This window comes from Phoca vitulina, unplaced genomic scaffold (assembly GCF_004348235.1).
Source record: "Phoca vitulina isolate PV1807 unplaced genomic scaffold, GSC_HSeal_1.0 scaffold25, whole genome shotgun sequence".
NCBI classification, from domain to species: domain Eukaryota; kingdom Metazoa; phylum Chordata; class Mammalia; order Carnivora; family Phocidae; genus Phoca; species Phoca vitulina.
This window is the reverse complement of record NW_022589728.1, coordinates 20065373-20081360: the sequence shown is the minus strand read 5'-3', so window position 1 is coordinate 20081360 and position 15988 is coordinate 20065373.

The following is a 15988-nucleotide window of genomic DNA, read 5'->3' as shown; positions in this document are numbered from 1 at the left end:
TATTCTATTTAACTAACCTTTGCCTACCTCAAGCTCACAAAAATTTCTCCTAAGTTTTCTTCTACAGGATTTAAATAAAGTTCTATCTTTTATGTTTGGTATATGTAATCAATTTCAAATTAATTTATGTGTAAGAAGTAAAGTAAGAGTGGATTTTATTTTTTTCCATATAAATATCTAGTTGTTTCAACATATATTTTTTACAAGTCTACTGATTTCTCTTTTAATCATCTTGGCTCCTTTGGCAAAAAATCAATTGACCTTATATGCATGGATTTTCTTATTTTGTTCCATTTATCTACATATCCTTATGACAATGCACCATTGTCTTTGTTACTATAACTCCATGGTAAATCTTCAAATCAGGTGTTCTTAGTTCTCTGACTGCCTTTTTCTTTTTCAAGATACATATTGACTATTCTTGAAGTTCTTTTTCATTAAATAGAAATTTTAGAATAAGCTTGTCAATTTTACCCCAAAAATGCTGGCTTGGATTTTGATTGGAATTATGTCAAATCTACATATCCATTTGGGAAGAATTGAGATGTTAGCAAAATTCAGTGTTCAAATTCATAAACATGGTATATCTCTCCATTTATATAGGTCTTCTTTAATTTTTCTCAGCAATGTTTTATAGTTTTCAGTGTACAAGCCCCTACACATATTTTTTGTTGTTGTTAAGTTTATTCTTAAATTTTTGTGGTCTTTGGACATTATTGTGAATGGTACTTATTTTGAAATATTCAATTGTTAGTTGCTTGTATGTAGAAATGCAATTGACTTTTATAAGTTGATTTTTTTATCCTGTGAACTTAATAACTCAGATATTAATTCTCATAGCATTTTTATTTTTCCTTTAAGAGCTTCTTATAATTTATTCATGAATCCATATAAGTATTGAACTTTATTTGGGGGGAAGGTTTTAACCCAAATTAATTTTCTCCAATAGATATGAAATTTTTTAGATTTTATAATTCTTATGAAATAAGTTTGGTAATTTGTCTCTTTCAAGATACTTGTTTATTTCATCTAGTTTGTCACATTTATTGACATAAAGTGGTTCATAATATATTCTTATTGTCCTATAATGTCTCTAGGTTCTGTAGTGATACCTATTTCTCACATTGATAATTTTTGACTGTTCTTGTTTCAAATGATGAGCTTTTGGTTTCATTAATTTTCTGTATTATATATTTGTTCTCTGTTTCTTTGTTTCCCACTTCTTATCATTGCCTTTATTCTGCATAATGCCATAGATTCCTAGAGCTGAACTACAGATCATTGCTACTGAATCTTTTCTTTTCTAATATAAGTATGTTATATTTATGGCCCAGCATATGTTCAGTCACAGTGAATATTCTACATTTTGTATAATTCAGTTTTGGGATATAGTGTTCTGTTAAATGTCACCCAGGTCAAGTTGGTTGATAGTGTTGGTTATGTTTTCTTGAGCCATTTTGATTTCCCATCTAGTTTCTTTCTTTCAACTTCTGAGGAAAAGAATGTTGACATTTCTAACTCTATTTGTATCAGTTCTGTCCAGTTCTTGCTGTAACAATTTAAAGCTCAATTATTAGGTATATACACATGAAGGACTGCTTTTTCTTCTGGATGAATTGACCCTTTATTTTTATGAAATGTTCATCTTTGTCATTGGTAACTTGTTCTAAAGTTTACTTTGTCAGATATTAATAACACCACTCTTTCTTTTTTTTTTTTTTTAGAGATTTTATTTATTTATTATTTAGAGAGAGAGAGAGCAAGCAGGGGGAGGGGCAAGGGAAGAGAGAGAGAGAATCCCAAGCAAGCTCTATGCTCAGAGCAGAGCCTGATGAGGGGCTTGATCTCACAACCCCGAGATCATGACCTGAGCTGAAATCAAGAGTCGGACACTTAACCAACTGAGCCACCCAGGTGCACCACCATCTAGCTTTCTAATGATAATTGCGGCATGATATATTTTTCCATCTTTTAATTTTTTTAACCTAATTGTATCTTTACATTTAAAATGAATTTCTTGTAGATATTTTATGCTGGATTTTGCTCTTTCATCCAATTTGACAGATCTTTTTCTTTTAATTGCAGTTTAAACTATTTACAGTTAAAATTACTACCATATAGTTTGATTTAAATTACTATTTTTTTCTATTTGTACTATTTGTTCTCTTTTCCTATTTCTTTTTATTTCTTCCCTTTTTGATTGAGTATATTTTAGAGTTTCCATTGTATTTTCACTGATGACTTACTAGCTATAACTCTGTTTTACTGCTTTAACTCCTGGCTTTTGCCAGGGTTTGTAATATACAATTTCATCTTATTACAATCATTTTTCAAGTTACATTGTACCACTTCAACTACAGCATGAGAATCCTACAACAAGATACTTCCATTTCGCCCCTACCATCCTTTGGGCTATGGTTATCCAACATGTTACTTCTACATATACTATAAAGCCCAATATACATTGATTTTATTTTTAAGAAATTGTTTTTTCAGTGAGTTAAAAATAGGAACAATTCTTTTATATTTACCATTTCTGTCACTCTACATTCCTTTGTGTAGATACAAGTATCCTCTGGTATCATTTTCTTTCTGCCTAAAGAACATCTTTTCACATTTCTTATAATGTGGGTCTGCTAGTGACAAATTCTTTCTTTTGTTTCTCTGAAAAATAAGCTTTCATTTTGGCTTCATAGTTGAAAGATTTCTAGGTTAACAATTTTTTTTTCTTTCAACACTTTCAATGTATTGTTGCATTATCTTCTGGATTTTATCTTTTTTTTTTTTTTAAAGATTTTATTTATTTATTTGACAGAGAGACAGCGAGAGAGGGAACACAAGCAGGGGGAGTGGGAGAGGGAGAAGCAGGCTTCCCGTGGAGCAGGGAGCCTGATGTGGGGCTCAATTCCAGGACCCTGGGATCACGACCTGAGCCGAAGGCAGATGCTTAACGACTGAGCCACCCAGGCGCCCCTGGATTTTATCATTTGTAATGGGAAATCTACTGTAGATTTCCTGTATGTCATATGCCTCTGCCTCCCCATATTGCCTTGAAGAGTTTCTCTTTATGAATGGTTTTAGGTAATTTGATGATGATATACCCTCATGTGTTTTTGTTTGTTTGTTTGTTGTTTGGTTTATACAACTTGGGGCTTATTGAACTTATTTCAACTGTAGGATTATAACTTTTATCAAATTATTAACATTTTCACCCATGATTTCATCCATTTTTTTTCCATCCCTCCAATCTCCTCTATTAGTACTCCAATTGCACAAATGTTAAATTGCTTGATATTGCCCCAAAAGTCACTAAGATTCTGGGTTTCTTTTGGGGGAGGAGCGTCAGTCTTACTTTTTTCTCACTGTGGTTCATTTTAATAGTTTTATTGCTGTATTTATAAGTACAGTGATCTTTTCTTTTGAAGTACCCAATTTGCTATGAATTTCATCCAATAAAATTTTTATTATTAATTTTTGATAAAATTAATATTTATTTTTCATTTTTTGAGGTTTCATCTGTTCCACCAGGTTCTGTTTTCATTTAGATCATTTTTCAAAAAATCCTTGGGAATATTTATAACATCTGTCTGCTCATTCTATAATCTCTAGCATTTCTACATCTATTTCTATTTTCTTATTTTTCTCCTAGTTATGAATCACATTTTGTTGCTTCTTTAGATGGCTACTTATTTTTGATTGCATGCTGAACATTATAATTGTAAATTTTTGAGTACTAGATTTTGTTGAATATTTTAAAAAATCTTTTAATATGTTGGAGCAGACAGTTAAGTTACTTGAAGATCAGTTTGCTGATTTTGAGGCTAGAGTAGTTCTAGAGTTTTTGTTACTCTAGGTCTAATTTTGTCCCACTACTATGGCTTGGTTTTTTGAGGAGTCTACAGAATGTCCTACATATTCCATCAGGTCTCTCCACTCTGGAGAGTGAAAACATGATTGGTTCCTGGGCTTGTGTGAGCTTTGGGAATTGTTTGGGTTACAATTGTGCAGATTGGCAATCAGCCAGAGTCAGGTAAACATCATGCAGAACTGTGGAGCTCTTTCTTTGACTAACCACCTCCTCTAGAGTAAGAGGACTCACAAATTCCAGCCACTGTGACACTTAACTCCAAACTCTGTTTTCTTAACTCATCGTCCTCTGCTCAGCTTCGCTCCTTCTGCTGCAGTCTGGAAAATAGCTTTAAGTAAAAATCTGGGACAATCATAGGATTCATTTCATTTGTTCCCACTCTCTCAAAGATCACAGTCCTGTGCCACCTATTGTCCAATATCTGAAAATAGGTGTTTAATACGTTTTGTCCAGTTTTTAAATTGGTTATGGTAGAAGGGTGTGTCTATGGATGGAAGCAGAAGCTTTTCTCTCACATCAATGGGAGCAAAAGGTTGTCAATGCTTGAAGTGATGTTTTTGAACTAAAATTTTTAATACTAGAACTTTTCTAAACCAAAGGATCTTTTTAAATTTAATTTAATTTTTTAAATTAACATTTTATTAACAAATGTTTTATATAACATTTTTATGAACATTAATATATAATATTAACATATTTTTATTAACATTTATTAACCTAATAACAACGTTTATTTTATTTATTTTTTTTGGTTAACATATTTTATTAACAAATAATGTATTATTTGTTTCAGGGGTACAGGTCTGTGATTCATCAGTCTTACACAATTCACAGCGCTCACCATAGCACGTACCCTCCCCAGTGTCCATCACCCAGCCACCCCATCCCTCCCACCCCCCTCCACTCCAGCAACCCTCAGTTTGTTCCCTGAGATTAAGAGTCTCTTAGGTAAACCAAAGGATCTTAATAGAGCATTTATTTCAGATGTACCAGAGACCGTGCTTAACATGTTATGTGTGTTATGTCTTTCGGTCTTTTCAAGAATCTTTTCATATACACACTATTCTTTTTCCCATTTTATAGACTAAAAAACCAGGAGAAGTTAAAAATCCCCAAGGTCCCACAGCTAATAAATGGCACGGGTGGCTCTCAGGCCCAGCCCTCCCTGATACTAGTCTACACTCCGAATCCATCCTGTGTGATGTAGTGGGTTTGTCTTACTGCCTTGGGCATGTCTTAGAAGTGAAAGAAATAAAATTTGTAAATGATTTACACTAAAGACAGCAGGTTATATTCAAGGCTATCCCTCTCTTACTTTCCTTAATTTGTATTTGATATTTTTTTGAGGGGCATGCAAGGAGTAATGTTATATCTAAAAGTCAATAATGGTCACATGGAAATTTCTTCTGCCCATAAACCTCATCTTTCATGAGTGACCTCAGGAAAATGGTCATAAACGACTACTATAAACTGTGAGTGTTATGAATGATTAGTAAGAAATTTATAGCAGAGAGAATAACCAATAAAAAAAGTAAGAATACAAGAGCAACCTAAGCAAACAACAAAAGACACAATGTCAGGTGGTGGGGTTCAAAAAAATCTGGGCAGGTTCTTATTTATTCAAGGAGGTACTTAAATAATCACATGGGCTTTTTTTTTTTTGGCAGTGGAGAACAAAATTCTCCTTTCTCTTCTTAAAATTGTCTTTCTTGCTCCTGAGCCTCTGATTCTCATAGACATGAGATAATCATTTTATAGGCTTCTTCTTAGAGGTTAAAATAAAACTTTTCTGCCTGGGTTTTTAACAAGTAGGGAAGTGGCAATAAATAGAAGTAAGAGTTCCACTGTAATAGTTCCCTTTGTGTCACTGTATTTTCCTTTTTTGATTATATTAAATTTAAGACCTTGTGACAATAGTCTTGTGACTTTACAACAAAATTGTTAAGACTCCATGACATTTTCTAGGAAGAAAAGGAAATGTATTATCTCCTGTAGTCTTCAGGTAGGTAACCCACCAAGAACTGGTCTGAGGGTCTAGCGAGGCCTTTCAGAGACAGGATGACAGTTTACAGCTGTAAATGGAAGTTAAGTGTTTTCCCAGCTGGAAACTGTCTGCGTGCAGTTTATGTCACATGGCCCGATGCAAGGTTTAACTAAATGGTTCTGTCTTCCCGAGGTTTATCTGTGGTCATGATATCCTACAAGTAAAATATAAATGGTATTAAGGTACTTTGAAACATACCCTACCTGGCTGTAGACCTAAGAGCTAAATGAAAAAAAAAATATGCCTGAGAGAGTAGAAATTCAGCATTTTTGTTATATTTAACAGATTTTCTTTAAGACACTTGCCCTAATGGTGTTAATGGGCTCTAATGTACCCTTATCTTTGCAAAGTCCTTTAACTTTGTTAAAAAAGTAGAACCATTAAGGAAATTAAATGTGAGTAGGTGAGGGGAAACTGGGGCAAAGGATCTGATAACTTCGTGTGTCTAACAGTTTGCATTGCCCAGGATAGGTTTTCCTGAATATTTTGTTCAAAAAGTAACACTAAGGCACTATCAAAATCTACTTGAGATAGAACAGATACTTGATTTTCAATTTCGCATATAAGAATCAGTTTTGTACAAGTTTTATTATACTTTCTTATGCTTTTTCTATTTAACATGTTCTGAATTACACATATAAATATTTTATATAATCAGTTATATGATTAATATTGTATTATCTATTCACATTATTATTTAATTATACATAGTTCCATATATAAATATGTATATTTCTGTCTACTACTTTCTATAGTATAGCACTGAATATTTATACTTTTTTTTCCTGTAGTGTGTATTACACACACACACACACACACACACGCACATACGCACACTCTACTTCTATTTTCCATAGCATATATTCTTATAAGCCACCATGAACAATTTGGGGGAAAGAGGCAGTTAATGAGTTAATTAATTAACTAAACAAAAGAACTATATTAAATTACAGCCTAAATATGTAATACCCTCCTCTTTACTCGCCCTCCTCTTTAATAGATCCATTAACCATAAAAGTGAAGCTCAGAGAGGGAAAGCAAAGAGAGAGACCATATCCTTCCAAACCAGAGCACAACTGATGGAAAGGGTAAAGGCCAAATAAATTGTGATTTTTATGTTTTTTAACCATTTTAATACCCTAGAGAAGGAAGAATGAGTTCACCAAAAGGTACTGTTGGAAACCCTGCAGAGCTGACCATATAATAGCTCTGAGGGAAGCAGAACGACTTGCAAAGACCAGATTGTCGGCTACAAGGGCCATTGGCCTGGGAAGGGTTAAGCAACTTTATCTGATCTTCAGCTCCTTTTGCTGAACAATTAATGACCTACAGTCTAGAGAAGTTAAAAGCTACAAGTGAAGCCAGGACTCCTCAAGACTCCAGCTGGCATTAAATGACAAGGAAGAATTCAGAGGCCAGACAAAGCTGTGATTATGAGCCATTGGCGAGGAAGAAAATAAAATTTTTTAGAAGGGGCTGGGGGAGAAGCAAGAATGGAAAACAGAACTCAGGAGCAACTTTATGCTTGGCCTTTAAGTAAATGAAACCTCAGTTGTTATATCTTTTCCCCTTTGCTGTTAAACTTCTTTGATAAAATTTCAGTTGCAAAATATTTTTCAGGCTGATAAATAAATGTGTCGGTGAAAAGTTTGTAATCCTTGTGTCAGGGAGGGAGACCTTCCTCTGCCCCATGGTCCTTCTAGTTGGATTTAGAATCAGCTTGACATGAGACAGATGAACAGGAGAAAATCAAATTTAAGAGGCGTATGTATGGGGAATCCACTCAGACATGGAAATTCCAAAGGCAGGCAGGCAACATGAAGCTTATATGAGCTAAGGAGAGGGGTAGGGTCTGAGGATACAAAAGAAAGACCATTAGTAAGAAGGTGAACAGAGATGTTTGGGAAAACAAGATTGTTCTTTTATGCAGATGAGTTCCTTTGGTAAAGCGGGGGCTCCGTTAATACTTCTCTTCCTGTTGCAGGCTCTCCTTTCCTATGTAAATTTAGGCAGTTATGGGGAAGGCAGAACGCCTTTCCTGCATCTGCTGGGTTTTTATTACTTTTAACACAAAATAATCTTTATGCCAAAGTGGCACATTTGGGGGCAGCCTGCCCTGGGGGCCCCTACACTTGCAACCTAAAATACAATGATCAGGTATTTTTCATTTAGCTTTTCATTTCAACCAAAAGGATTAAACTCCTTGGGAGTGGTGCTGGCTGTCATTTTAACAGAAAAAAAAAGAATCTTGATTTATTTCCTTGATACCTCATTAGAAAAATATTCTAATCTCATCGCCTTCGATAATGGACTCTGAGAATGACCGAATTGCAAAAGATAAAAACTTGTGACTTTAGACATTAATGTTAGACCAATATTATTGAAGGAAATAAAACGACTCCAAAAACCTCAGGATCATAAAATGCCTATCAGGATTTTATGCACCAATATTTTGGGGACTGGAATATGTGTTAAAGTAATCTGAAAACTAACAGAAGAAAGTACTGATTGTGATACCATCTAGTATAGACTAGATACAAATGAGTCGAGGTAGACAAAGAGCCTATACTGCTGCAGGTCTTAGACAAGATGGAATCTCCAAAATAGGCAAATGGATGGCCTTGGGGGCCCTGTGTTCATCTTCCATCACAATTCACTTATTAAACTCCTAATTACTATTGTCAGTAAATAAGATACAGCACATGGAGACTCTGCTTTCTGGGAGAATTTTGCATGTAAAAACGCATAAGAAAATGTACAGACAATAGAATTTTTAAAAGGCAAACCAGGCCTTCAGTGGATAAAAGGGTGTGAGCATCAGATATACATGAAAAAAATGTACATTTGAAGATTGAGAGAGGGCTGTGTGATCACAATTGGAAGGGATTGCCATAGTGGTGCCTTAGGATTGACATGCTAGGTGAAAACTGAAGGCCCATCCAATGGCATGGAATAACAGGTTTTGGTAAGAATTTATAAACACAAACTTGAAGCAAAGTAATCTCAGTATATTCAGAAGACTTCATCATTTTAACTTAACATTGTTCGTCCCATTGTTCAAACCTACTACTTGCATCTCAAACCTGTTGCTTGATAATGCTTATTTCAAAGATTTTCTCCCAAAGGCCACCCTCACTAGACTTCAGTGTGCTTCCAGGGTAAACATCCCATTGATCCCCTTAAGGCCTGGAACTCTACTCCAGTTTGGTACTTACTGAAAGAGAATCAAGTTATGGTTGCTTCCATAACTTAAACTTTGAACCTGCGAGTCCCTTGGACAAATTCTCCTTCATAAGCCTGAAGTACCCTAACCATGACCAAAACTGATGATTTTCATATTTCTTCTGGAGGGAAAATAGGGTTAGTAATTTTAGACTTTTTTTTTTTTTTTTTTTTTTTAATGTCACAATATAGTCAGTGTTAACATTTCCCGGGAGGCAGTTTACTCAATCACTAAATGGTAGAACATGAATGCTTGGCAATTTCTCTGAAAGATCTTTCTCTCTGACCCTAACTTATGACCCTAACTCACTCTATGGGATAAAATCAAATTAACTAGTATGGTGTAAGTCACCTGGTGTCCCGGCTGAGGACAAGGATGATTTTTGCCCTCTCCTTATCTCTCTCTATTTTTTTTAAGATTTATTTATTTACTAGAGAAAGAGAGAGAGAGGGAGAGAGAGAGAGAGAGAGAGCGTGTCGGGGGAAGGGGCGGAAGGAGAAGAAGAGAGAGTCTCAGATTCCGTGCTGAGTGCAGAGCCTGACATGGGGCTCGATGCGGGGCTCAAGCTTACCACTCTGAGATCACAACCTGAGCTGAAACCAAGAGCTGGTCATTTAACTGACTAACCACCCAGGCGCCCCTCCTTATCTCTTTTTGATGTATCTATTTTATGAACTGAATTACATTTAGATAATTATTATTAATTACATTTAGAGTATTATTTTCTTTTCCAGGGAAAAGAAAACGGGTATTTGGTGCCTAGTAGAAAATCTAGCCTGGAGAAAGAGGAATTGGCATAAATAGCTAGGGTCAGCCACAGAGTCAGTGGTAGTTTCAGGTACAGTGTTATGGCTGTTACTTGAACTTCATAACATCTTGCTCTCCTAATGACAAGGGTATGTCCTGAGGGAAGGAAACCTACTTTAAAAAGTTAAAAGATCTTGGGGCACCTGGGTGACTCAGTTGGTTAAGTGTCTGACTCTTGATCTCTGCTCAGGGCTTGATCTCAGAGTTGTGAGTTCAAGCCCCGTGTTGGGCTCTTTGCTGGGCATGGAGCCTACTTAATGAACTTCAGCAACTGGAATTCTAAGTAGTCTTGCTACAAATCTTTTCTAAAAGAGCTTAACGACAGAGGAGGAGAGTTCTTTGTCCATTTTCAGTTGGGGTTGTCACGGGCAGAGTGACGGTATGACAGTAGTAGAGTCCTGGGTGAGAGTGACTCACATAGAAGAATGCGGGCTAGAGGCATGATGGCAGTGTGGTTTGTGGCAGCCTGGAAGCAAGTATCAGCTGTGCAGGGACAATGATAGGAACATACCTATGCAATACTTGAGGCTATGCAATGGCCATATCGCCAGGGAATTATGAAATGGTTGAAAAAAAGAGTTTTATCTGTTTTATTCAACTTGTTTCCCCAGAAACCAGCATTGGGTCATACAAATGGTTGGCATTCCAGTTATATTTCTTGAATGAATAAATGAATGATAGAGTCAACTGGCCATGGAGTCACAAAAGTGGACCATCACTTAGGAGTTATTTCAAAACATGTATGCCCAGGCTCCTTTCCACATTAAAGATCTTCCTTATTGGGGGTGTCTGGGTGGCTCAGTCGCTTAAGCGCTGGACTCGATTTCAGCTCAGATCATGATCTTAGGGTTGTGAGATCGCAGGGCATGGAGCCTGCTTAAGATTCTCTCCTCTTCCTCTGCCCCTCCCCACCACTCTCTCACACACGTGCATGCACATGTGTTCTCTCTCACTCTCTCTCTCTTTCTTAAAAAAACAAAACAAAAAAAACCAAAACCAAAACCAAAAAAAAACAAAAAACCTTATCCTTATCCAGGTCCACTGTCCACTTTTCTCCACCATGCTCTGCACCCTGGGGAGTTGATATTTAATGGTTTGTAAAAACAGATTTCCTGGACCTTTAGCTTCTGGCTGGATTTTCTCAGTGGATGACTGGAAAAGACCAGGAAGAGAGTGAGTATAGATCATTATTCCTCAGTCTCTCTCCCTGTAATGTTACTCTGCATTGACTAAAGCCATTTGCTGAGGATTAGACAGCCCTTTCCATAAAGTTAACCAATCTGCATTCTGGTAAAAAACTCCTCCCTTTCTCCTTTAGTGTCCTCTTTCCTCTCTTGTAGTCCTAAGATGCTGGTGTACTGTATTATTTCTTCCTTGTTGGTGTAATCTTGCCCACACCTCAAGAAAGAGTGCCCATATTAATTTCTCTTTAAATGACACAATTTTATTTTGCCAATCCTTTTCTGTTGGGATCCTGATTGATATGCCTACTAACTTAGTATTCCTAGTGTTGGAATCTGGACATACATGTTCTGAAAAATTTCATAGATGAATCTAATGAGCATTCCCGACTATGAATCACTGATCCAGGCATACTAGACTCACTATGGTCCCCAAACATTCATGACTGCTATGCTGCTGCATATATCATTCATGCTGTTTATATTGCCTAGCCTCATGATATACCTTTCACTTCTTTCCCTGGGGACTCCCACTCCTCCTTAAGGACTCTACCCATGCAGTTCCTTTGAAATCTTGGAATTTGGAATCTTGTCTTATTTAGTCATTCTCTATAAAGTCTGACACTTAGTAGGTCATCAGTAAATACTACATGATGAATGAGTGATGACGTTGTGCTAAGTGTTTCAGTAGATCCCAGAATGGATAAGCTATAATCCTTGCCTTGTCAATAGTAGGAAACTATTGTGTATTATAAGGCAGAGTATAAGATACACCACAAAATTTTACTTCCATGTTCATGTTTAATTTCCATTTCCTTAAGACAGGTGTAAAGAAAAAAAGACAGGTGTAAAAAAAAAAGACAGGTGTGAAAGAGAGGTGAGTCTATATACTGGAAAAGGTGGTGGGGTTGTGGTGAGGACAGAGCATTTGCAATTGACACAGATGAATAACATGAACAAAGGAACAGATGACAGGAGCCAGAAAGGATGTTTCTCTAAATAAGGGGGAAAGTTAAGTCAGAAAAGGCACCTAGAAACAGGAGGCTTGGCATGCCATGCAGAAGAGAGCACAGGGGGGCCATTAGAGTCCATCAGGAGGCAGGGGGAGGGAGCGGGAGGGAAATGTGGGTAAGAGTCTTCCTTGTGATTTCTGGAGAAAGGAATAGGGGAGGCAGGATAAGTAGGTTTAGGATTGACTAGTTTGAATAATTTCAGTGGGCTCTGGGACATACAGGTTGTTTCTAGTTGGCTGGCACCTGACACTGGGGTGATTAGGGTGGAATATGGCCTGGAGTGTGGCCTGATAAAGGAGGTGGCTGGATGTGTGGGCTCTGGATTGGTTGGTTTGCATTTGAAAATTGCACTTGGAGTTGAGTTGTTTACTCTCTCTAGGAATTGGGTAATCCTGGGAAGGGTAGTTTCCCCAGGGTCACCAAGGCCCCAGATGTCAAAGCATCAAAATACACAAAATAAAAAACATGGTTATATAGGCAGCTTGGAGACACATTGTACAGGGACTTGAAGGCCAGATTGAGGAGTATATTTAATTAAGTAAATAATGGGGCAGACCAGGGACAGATCTACACATACCTTCTAAGTGTAGGTATACTATTGCCTTAGGTTTAGATGAAATAATTTGTTTTTCTTTTTAATGTCTTATTTGATGAGGAGGAGCAATAACTTCTCTGAATATTTTTGAGAGTGCAGGGCCTTTAGCTATGTATGTGTTAGTCTAATACAGACTATAATCACAGTCAGCCTTTGTCGAATCCTGTCGCTAACACTTACTAGCTGTGTTACCTTGTACAACGCAAATTTGTCACACCTCTTGCCTCGGTTTCTTTGTTTGTTAAAGTGGAAATTCTAGAATTTATCTTATAGGGTTGTGAGTATTCAATGAGATAATGCAGGGAAAACACTTTTTAAGTCCTTGGCAATTAGACAGCACTCACTAGGTGTTAACTATTATTATTCTTTTTTTGATATTTTCCTCCTAAAATACATTGCTTTGCTTTCACCTATATATCAACTCATTTTTGTTTTTACATTAACACAACAGCTACCAAATCCCCTGTAATAAATCATATACCCAAACTGGAAATGGAGCTCTAACATCTCCTGTGGGCATCCATTCCAGTTTAGGTTCTTCTGCTACTTCCTTTCAGCCTTGAGGTGCAGTCCTCCATTTCTATTCGAAGAAGAAACCATCTCCTGGCTTCCCATCCTCCTCTGCAGACTGCATCCCAGGCAACGTGCTAGGGTGCTGGTGTAGCAGCAGAGCCCTTCTCCTTATATTCATTACACATGAAAGAAGAAGACAACTAAAGAATAAGGCTCAAGGTATAAAGGTCCTCCTGAAAGAAATCCTACACCCACAAATTTAGAGGGAATCTCCAAAAGTGTCTATTTCACAATGGAAGGTAGGAAGAATCTACCATTAGCAGAAATCTGCGTAGGAAACCAGCCTCAGACATTATCTTTTGCTACACTCACGACTGAGGGCTGATGTTTTCATGTAGGGCACACAAAAGGCAGTAATAGATGAAAGGAAAGGTGCTAGAAGTTTCCAATGGTTTGTAGTATTCAAAACAACTATAATCCCTATTTGGTGGATCTCTTAGTGCCTACCACAGCATGTATTTGTAGTCTTACCCCAGGGCTATATTAACTCTCTCCTTTGTCATATATAGTTCAAAGGGACATGCACTGTCTGGGAATTCTTCAGAACATCACGGTTGTCCACTATAATGATGACACCGTGTTAATAGCAATAGAAGAGCAAGAATAGTGAGTACATTGGAGGATTTGGTGAGACACATGAACCAGAATATGGGAGATGAGATAAACTCAATGAATATCATGGAATCAACTATAGGAGTAAGGTTTTTAGGAGTTCAATGATCAGGGGCATGCCAAGACATCTTCACCAAAATAGAGGACAAAAACTACATCTTCCATTTCCACAAATAAGAAGGAAGCACAATGCCTTAGAGGGCCTTTCTGGGTTTTCGAAGCAGCATATTCCACACTTGTGAACACTACTTTAGTCCATTTATCATGTGACAAGAAGGGCAGCCAGCCTTGGGTGGGGACCATAGCAGAGAAGTATCTATAGCACATACAGGCAGTGATACAAGTAGCTAAACGACCAGCAGACCCTAAGCTTTTAGAGTATCTGTGGTGAGAAAAAATGCCAGGTAAACTTTATGGCAAGCCCCAGTAGGATAATTAAGAACCTTAAAAAAGGTTCTAGAAAGTTCTTAATTCTAGAAAGTTCTCTAGGTTCTAGAAAGATCCATGCCATCTGCAAAGTGGGAATATTGATACCCACAAAAGATTATCTACTGGGGACTAAGTAACTAAGTAGATATAATAACCTGCCATTTGACATAGGTAACCTTTGTCGTTAGCCACCTTAGGACTGGTACAATGAGTTAATCAATGCATTATATCTATGGTGGCAGAGGTGAGTGTTCCACATGGGCCCGCCAGCATGGGCTTCCATCACCAAGACTGATGTAGCTACTTAGGCTGCTGATGTCATACCTAACAACATAAGAAAAACACTGAGCCCCTAAAGCTCACCCCTTAAGGAAACCAATCAGTCACATTGTGGCAAGTTTATTACGTTGGACCTCTTGTACTCTAGAAGGATCTGTAAATTATCTTAATTAATTATATTGATTAATATGTTTTCCTTTCCTTCTCATAGGATCTTAGCCATCAATACTATCTGAAGGCTTATGGTGAAACCATGACCATATGAATATCAGATCCATTGGTTCTATCACATGCTACATTCCCAGAAACTGCTAAACTGAGAGGGTATTGGAATGGCCTGCTGAAGGCACAGTGAGAACTAGTTTAGTGATAACATTCTGTGAGAATTAAGAGCCATCCTCTAGATCACAATATATACCTTCAATCATCAACCATTTTATGGTGCTCTGTTTATAATGGGTATAACACGCAAGTTGGGAAACCAAAGCTTTAAAGTAGGAGTGGCTGTATAAGTTTTCTGTTACTTCCACAGCAAATTATCAAGAATTTAGTGGCTTATAGCAAAATACATTTATTATCTCACAGTTCCATAGACTCGGTCTCTGTAGAGTCTCCCAAGGACAAAATCAAGGTATTGGCAAGCCCGTACAAATTTCTGGAAGCTCTGGGAATGAATCCATTCCAAGTTCATGTAGGTTGCTGGCTAAATTCAGTTCCTTGAAGATTGAAATCTTCAGACCTGAGACTGAAGTCCCTGTTTCTTTGCTGGCTGTTAATTGGGGCTGGTCTTTGCTCCTAGAAGATACCTACATTTTTTTTCTCAAGTTTTCATGTGGCTTTTCTCCAGCAATGGCAGGTTGAGTCCCTTTCATGCTTTGAACCTCTGTGACTTCTCCTTCTGCTGTATCTTTCTTACTCAACTCAGAGAAAATTCTGTTTTTAGGGGCTCATGTAATGATATGATTGCATGTAATCACAGATTGGATGCACACAAATAATCCAGGGTAATCTCCCTAATCTTAAAAATGTAACTTTAATGACATTTGCAAAGTCTCTTTTGCTATGTGACATATTCAAAGCTTCGAGGAATTAGGATGTGGACATCTTTGGGGCCATTCTGCTTACCACACACACACTTATTTTTATTCTCAGTGACCTTCTTGGGGAATCTGTGTCTCCTGTCCTTCATCTCTGTGAGTCTATAGGACCTATTCCCAGAGGGCAAACACTTCCACCAGGGGACACAGCAAGATTCCTAATCCATCTTATTGGAATTAGCAATTGATAATGGAGATTACTACTTTGAAGAATGACATTTAAATCATATAAAATGCAGACATTAGAGCACCACAATAAGAAAAAGT